Here is a 6000-nt window from a genome sequence, read left to right on the forward strand (position 1 = left end):
CCTTATGTAGGGAATAATTTCAAGCGTTAATCCCCTTAGCTTGAACCCCACTGTGATCATACACTAAAGTACGGTGGCGTCCAAAAGGGAAGAACATAGAGCAAAAGAGTTGCTAACAAGTTTTAGGAACTTGTAAACCGTTCACATGGTGAAGGTTACACCCCTTAACGATCCAAGAGATCGTCAACTCCATAAGGTCTAGAACCAAATAAGGGTTCGGGGATGAAGGTAAAAATCTAACCTTAAAGAGATTGAACCTGCCCTAATAATAGGCCTCTACTTTATTCTGATCGTATTCATGTGCGCTTTCTGACTAACATGTAATCAATAAGTTTACCCTAAGCCTGTTTATCTATGTTGGTTGAATATTAATGCACAAATAAATCTATTATTGGCGATCACTTGAAATTATAATCATAATTAACCCAAACAAGATTATTAATTATCTTGTTAAGCGTGATTACAAGTACCAAATTCCCTTTAAACATGCATAAAAGGCGTGATCAAGCAATAAATATAACCAAGCAACATAATAATCAGAACAACAATAATAATAATTATAATCATGATCATGATCATAATAATCACAATCATAATAATAATAATAATAATCATAAATCATGTTAAAGCATAATAATAGCAAGATCCTAGGAATGATACTAACAAGATTAATAACAAACCCTAGCATGTCACTAAGCAATAAAATCAAAGCTTTAGCCCTAACATGATACTATTAATCATAAATATTAGGAAGAACGTAGGAAGCATCGTAACAATCATATTTAATATTAAAATTACCCTAGACATGATACTAGGAATATCATAATAACAATATAAACATGATTTCTACATCATAGCATCAATAAAAACCATTAAAGTACTTACTTTGATGCCTCGTACCTCTTTCTAATAACAAAATACACACGTTAGTAACTTCAAGGAAAATAATAAACAAAAAATTAAATTAAATAATTGAAATAGAGATTTGGGACCAAACCCTCATCAATTAAACCTTTCACGTCTAGGGCGAAGGCAACTTCGAATATGGCTAGGTGTTTCTAGATCTTGTAAATGCGGAATTTTGTATGTAAAAATCAAGTTTTAGAGAAAGAAAGAAAGATGAATTGATTATAGAAGAGAATTAGAGAGAATTGATGAATGAAAACTGATTGTAGGTGAATGAAAACGGAGTTTTTACGTCGTTATTTATAGAGAAATCAGCGAAAAAGATAAAATTACAAAACAGAGCATCTGGCGCACCTAAAGCAGAGCTGGCGCCAGAACCAGCTAATTGGCGCCAGGCGCCAACACTAGCGCCAATAGTTGGCGCCAGGCCTAGTGTCAGGCGCCAATGCCTGACGTCAGGCGCCAGTCCTGTTTTTGACGTGTTTTCGAAAATCAGACAAATGTGCCGTACTGGAGGATAAAATCGTATATTTTCCTCGAAAATGTGATTTTAATTAAAACTCTGAAAAGTCAACAAAAGTCAATTTATCAATGATAATTGAATTAGGAATGAAAAGAATCTTCTAGAAGAATCTAGAAGACTAAAACCATACCTAATTGCACTAGGAATGATAAATCATATTAGGCCCTCCCCTAGATCATTGGGCCACACATAAGGCTCAAATCGGGCCCAGTTTAGTAAATTGGCTATAACTTCCTCAATATTCATCGGAATTGGGCTTATAATATATCATTGGAAATATCTCATCAAGCCTCATCCAACTACACTACTATTGGACCCATATCATGGACCAACCAAACTGGATTGGATGTTTTCTTAAAATAAGTTTTCAAAAAAAGAGAGAAGAGAAAAGAAATTAAAAATTATCCGCAACACTAGACTTTCCACACTTTCGCTTCATTCGATTATGACTCGACGTGAAAGGTACTCATCACCGGGTTTGGTTTTTAGGGAGACACAAATGGGTGTCTACAGAAGCCCCCATTTTGACTGAGTTTGGAGAAACGCAAGTTTTGAAAATTAAAGTCAAAGTAGCGATAGGGACGGAGAATGATTCAGAACGTTCTGCGATCCTAAATCATTCTTGAAACGCCGATACCTGCAAACTAGCGTTAGTTAAACAGATAAAAGAGTTAAGAAACGCGTATCTTGAACCGTCGAGCACACGTCTCTGAAAGTAACCGATTTGTTTTGACGACCTCCAACAAGCTAGAGAATGCCATCCTGCTTGAAAACCGCTACGCCCGTAACTGCTTCCAATTAGAAGATTGCTTCGCCTGAAACAATCCTCCTCCGCTATGATAATATTCCACGTCCAAGGGAAAACTATCGAAGATTGCTTCTCTTGAAACAATCCTCAGTTGTTTGTGACAACTCTCCACAATCTAGGGAACGCCACCTTGCTGTTTCGATGTCCACTCGTCTTTGAACAAAGAGGTTCTTTTTTATATTTTCACGCGCCTTTGAACAAAGAGCCTCTTTTTGATATGATCTTCTGAATGATGTGTCCACGCGTATCTGAACGAAGAGTTTGATAATAGGATGCCTACGCGTCTCTGAGCGAAAGAGCTTTTGAATGATATGCACACACGTCTTCGGAGAAAAGAGCTTTTGAATGATATGCCCACGCGTCTCTGGAGCAAAAGATCTTAATGGAAATGTTCACGCGTCTCTGAACAATAGAGCTTTGATAGAAATATCCACGCTTCTCTGAACAAAACAGCTTTTGAATAATATGCCCACGCGTCTTTGGAGCAAAGAGCTGTGATGATATGTTCACGCGTCTCTGAACAAAAGAGCTTCGTTGATTGAATGTTTGTTGCGATAATATTCCGAAGAAAAATTTTCGAAGACCAACGTTTGTCGATCTTAAAAGCTCGCCTGAACTTTGCTTCCGCTAAAACCAGTATGTCGGTGTTTCCGTGATTAGGCGCTTTAAGCTAAGTGAGACGATCTTTCATCAGGTCGATCACTTATTGTGATTGTAATCAAACTGACTACTTAATCATGTCAAATTTCTTATAGGGGCTAACTAGCGTACCAAGGAACCCGAAATTGCCGTATGAGGTCGAAATCACCTTTCTGAGAGGCTTCGATCTCTGTCGCTGCTGAAATATCTCTGGCGCCAGGAATTGGAGTAGGGCCCTCCCTATTTAGCTGCACCTGTATTTAATTTTAACTATAGAACTTTGCTAATCCCTTTAATTATCTTAGGGTTGCTTGACTCATTGACTTGACACGACTCAAGGTATAAACTTGACTCTCTGTGATTGACTCGAGGTTGACTCAACTCGAAGTGAAATGACACATGTGTTAGACTCAAATCAAAGTGATATGACACAACATGACTCAATGTGTACATGACTCGTGTGTGCATTGTAATGTGATCATGCGACTCAAAATGCAAAAAAGCAAAAATTTTCCGTCATTTTTGTAGAGGGTACCGACTTTCTCCCGAAAAAGAAAGACCCAAAAAGAGAGAAGAGAAATTTTTGAAGGTGCATGTTGAACGAGCTTAGTCAAATGTTGTTTCATACTATCACTTAAGGTGCAAGGATTAACCAATCCTAGGCCATCTCAACTGTTGATTCAATGATAAAAGTATTTAGATAACTTAGGCACGGAGGCTAAGCACTTCATACTTCAAGGATGATTTATGATTGATGAGCAATTTTGATATGACAAGGCATGCTTCAACATAGTATTAAGATTTCATGACAAAGGGGTTCTTAAGGGAAAGTATATTTGGTCATGTATCTGTGCGGTGTGTGATAGTGACACTAAAGTTAGGCCGTAAGAGCTAAGTGTGTGGAGAAAATACATTGAAAAGAGTCAAATGGTGGTGACTCTTAGGCTAGGCAAGCTAATGATATAAGGATCAAGCCCCCAAGTCTAGCTCTAAGTGAAAAGGGATGAGCATAGGAGATCCCTTGATATGATCATGGTGTGTGAATGTGAATGTTAATATGAATGCATGTTTATTACGGCCGCACCTCGATGTGAGGTTGCCTACGTATCCGTTGGGAATCAGGCCAAATGTAGCTCTAGCCGAACCTCGCACAAGTGTGTATACCTCAAAAAGGTCTTTTAAGGGTTGTAACGTGGTTAGGCTAAAGGCTATAGAAGAAGAGGATAAAGGCTCAAGACCCTAGATAAGCCCCAAGGTGTGCAACTTCGCTTTTGAATCTTTGTATTTTTATGCTTGAGTTTCTACTCTTTTTTAGCTCTCTTTTTATCTTTTTTCTTCAGCATTTATTTTATTTTTGCAAGTGTGGGAAATCCCGATCATGCGTTCTATCACTCACTTGGCATTCATGTTTCTCAGGCACGGTACCAAGCACTCGATAAGAGACGCAATCCGAGACGTGTTCATATCAAAGATATTTTCATGTCAAAGACATTGGAACACTTACCCTTTTGTACACTTTTATTATTCTTTGTTTTTGCTTATTTTTGCTATTTTAATCTTTTGAATTCACTCAAGCCTTTTGAGATTGCATAAGTTGCATATCATCCCATCCCAAGGTTGGGTAGATGTAGGTTGAAAAAAGAAGGGTCTATCGTTAGACGAGGCTCAAAGTGGTTTATGAAGAAAGGATTGCACATTTGAAAGGTGAAAGGAGATATGACGTGGCTACAAGGGGTGCCTCAAATCATTGGTATACCTTGTGCTTAATTCGACATGAATTTTTTTTTTTTTTTTAATGCAATGCAATGAAATGAAATGATCATATGCAAGGAAGTAAATGCTCATTTTTATTAAAGGAAAAAATATAATGATCCTACAAAATAAATCTAAGGAGAATAAAAAGGTGCCCTGCTAGACTTATTGGGGGAAGGAAAAAATAAAAAAGAAATAGAAAAAGAGGTCATGAAATCTTGTCTTTGAAGCTCGCCTCTGTCTTGTGTTGTTTGCTCCGACATCATCCAGTCTTCTCGCTAGCTAGAGGCAATGGGATCTTATTTGCCTCTATGAGATCTTGAATGAGGTTTTGAAACCTGTAGAATTCATCAGTAGTATGACCGTTTCCTCAATGGTACTTGCAATAGGAGTTCGGATTCCATCTCGAAGATCGATTTTCTGGTGTTGGATCCTCGGTAGGGCCAATAGGTTTTATTAATCCTCGATCGTAAAGACGATCGAAAGCAGCATCGTAGGTCATTCCAATAGGTGTGAACTCTCGTCTGGGTTTCCTTTTAGGTCCTTGATTGTCCATGGCTAAGACACCATTATGGTTAAAGGTACTAACATTATTACTAGAGTGGACGTTTTCGGAAGAAGAAGGATTGTCGTTCTTCTTTCCTTTCCAGCCACCGTGGTTACTATTGTTAGTAGCTTTTTGCTTTGTGAGGTCATCTTCAATCTCGATACCTATGTCATAGACGGCTCTGAAATTATTCAAGTTGTGTTGATATTTTAAATGCTTCGAATACTTTTCTTGGAGATTCTTGATAAACATTCTCACAGACTCCTTTTCGGTGGGGACTTCAATCATCTTGGCGGAAGTTTCCCTCCATTTATTAAAGAAAGAAGTAAAGCCTTCATTCTCTTTTTGTCTTAGCATCTCAAGTTGTCTATGGTCGGTTTCAACTTGGATATTGCACTTGTACCTATCAACGAAAGCGTTTACTATCGATTCCCAGGTAGAGGTTTTCTCCTTGCCAAGGGAGAAGAACCAGTGTTAGCAAACGGTTTCAAGAGATAGTGGGAACAGAGAGGGGAAAACCTTCTTATCGATACCCTTAAAGTTCATTATAGTTTCGAAATCTCTTAGATGAAATAAGGACTTTCTGTTGCCTTGAATATAGGGATGTCAGTGGCGTTGAACTTATGCGGAAGAAGTTCCTTGTCCAGCGAGACCCCTTGTGAACTCATGCCCTGAAATTTATAGTCACTAGATAGCTTGCTTAGACTCTCTTGCATGAGGTTCATCTATTGTTGCTTCATGGGATCATTGATCTTGGGCGTGAATAGCTTCAGTGTCTTAGTCACGGTAACCAATTGATTCCTAAGCTCATTGACTTCTTCTTGA

This window comes from Chenopodium quinoa, unplaced genomic scaffold (assembly GCF_001683475.1).
Source record: "Chenopodium quinoa cultivar QQ74 unplaced genomic scaffold, ASM168347v1, whole genome shotgun sequence".
In the NCBI taxonomy this organism is placed as follows: Eukaryota; Viridiplantae; Streptophyta; class Magnoliopsida; order Caryophyllales; family Amaranthaceae; genus Chenopodium; species Chenopodium quinoa.